The sequence below is a fragment of the Enhydra lutris genome, unplaced genomic scaffold, assembly GCF_002288905.1.
Source record: "Enhydra lutris kenyoni isolate GAN:26980312 unplaced genomic scaffold, ASM228890v2 scaffoldscaffold21, whole genome shotgun sequence".
In the NCBI taxonomy this organism is placed as follows: domain Eukaryota; kingdom Metazoa; phylum Chordata; class Mammalia; order Carnivora; family Mustelidae; genus Enhydra; species Enhydra lutris.
This window is the reverse complement of record NW_019154105.1, coordinates 14,371,764-14,373,649: the sequence shown is the minus strand read 5'-3', so window position 1 is coordinate 14,373,649 and position 1,886 is coordinate 14,371,764. Positions and strand designations below refer to the sequence as shown.

The 1,886-nt window shown below is 37.0% G+C and overlaps 1 pseudogene; it reads right to left on the bottom strand.

The window, feature by feature from the left end:
* Nucleotides 1-554: 554 nt before the first annotated feature.
* On the bottom strand, nt 555-1,125 carry LOC111148835 (annotated as a pseudogene).
* Between the last annotated feature and the right edge of the window lie 761 nt (nt 1,126-1,886).

Below are 1,886 nucleotides of genomic sequence, written 5' to 3'. Positions count from 1 at the left end.
TTTTGTTTACTGAAGCAGTGGTGGTTATATCACACGACTATAAATCACTTAGGCAGTAATAAAGATGCTTCTATAGTATTATACAAGATCCACAGTATTGTCTGTGCACTTTGTGAGAACAAAGGCCATTTACATTTTTTTTTAGGTTGTTTAAGATTTTAACCTAATTTTAATGCAAATGATTATTTTTATTACATACTACATACATTTAAAGGTATAAGAAATATATTTTTCTTGATTACACAAAATTCACTACAAAATATTTATATATGGCTCTCTAAGAGCATTTCCACAATGACTGTCAAGTGAATAGAAAGCATTTTTCAAATTTTCAAGTGGAAATGTAGAGGAAAGCCGAACGAAAGGTGACTGAGATCCAGCGTTTGGTGACTTGGCAAGGTCATCTAATTAGCAGGTTGCAGAGTTATGGACAGGACCCAGGATTTTCTTGTCTGAAAAATGCTGCAGATTAGTGTATTCAAGGAGAGGAAGAAAATCTAATTATAGTCTAGATCATTTTATACCAGAAAACAATTGTAGAAACTTTTAAGTCTTTAAAACTCAATTAAGTGTGTGTATGGTACACTGGTATACAGCTTTAACACCAGTCTATTTCTGTAAGTACCGTGTTCTACCACAACCCCAGGTTTGGGGCTCTTGCTGTTAGCAGCAAACTCCTTTTCACTTAGAGTCACAAATCAGGAATAAAGTTCTAACCCTTCTCTCTTTTCCAGAGTTAGAGTGATACTGCATGTTTCTTCTTTTACTCTCCCCTCCCGAGGGTGGCTTAAAGGATGATAAGAACATTGCCAGGTAGACCCGATATATGCTTGCCTTTTTCTGTTTCCCTTAATTTCATATTTAGCAGTGTATCAACAATTTTGGGAAGAAGTTCTTTATTAGTTCCCTTAGAAAACACACACACACACACACATACACATATCACTAAAGCTCTCTGAACTTCCACCCACTGGGGCTTGGTGACCCCTCAGCTGGGTTTACTTGCAGCTAGCTGTGCAGGTAGTGCTGCAGAACCATCAGGGGCTGGAGGTGTCTCCCTCCATTCTCAGCCAGGATTCTAACCTGCTGTAATCCAACAGGTTCAGGTCCTGTGCTCAAGGCCATTTAAGTTTTTACCTATGATAATTTACATGCAATCAATGGAAGAATTATATTTTGAGCACAATTTCTGATAGTTAATGACTGAATATGTTTTCCCAAAATTCACTTCAACTCCTAACTCCCAATGTGATAGTTTTGGAGGTGGGGCCTTTGGAAGGTAAGAAGGCTTAGATGAGGTTATGAGGGTACAGTTGTCAGGATGGGATAAGTGCCCATGTAAGAAGAGACTAGAGTCTGTTTTCTTTCTTCTCTTTTCTCTCTACCTCCCCCGACCATTTGAGGACACAGCAAGAAAGCAGCCATCGGCAAGCCAGGAAGGGAGTCTTCAGCCTACTCTAGTGATGCTGGCATTTTCACCTCAGATTTCCATCCAGAACTGTGAGAAATAAGTGTGTGTTATTTTAAGACACCTAACCCATGGCCTTTTGTTATAGCAGCCTGTGCTAGGACATTGGTATTGGAGATATATATATATATATCTTCTAAATATATATATAAAATATATATATCTTCTAAATATAAATTTTCAAAGGCCTGAATTCTTTCTCAAATCAAAAAAATTCAAATACCTTCTATTAGACATTTCTGTTCAATATTAGGGAGTTAGGGAACAGTTTCTGAGTCCTCATCTAAAACTGTGTTCTCCTGCTTAGTAAGACTTCCACAGTCTGTGTTACAGGTCAAGTAGTAACTCCCTAAACTAATAAAGGTCATTCATCAATTATTGTTTTTTAATTTAAGTGTAAATAATAAAATTTAAAAAG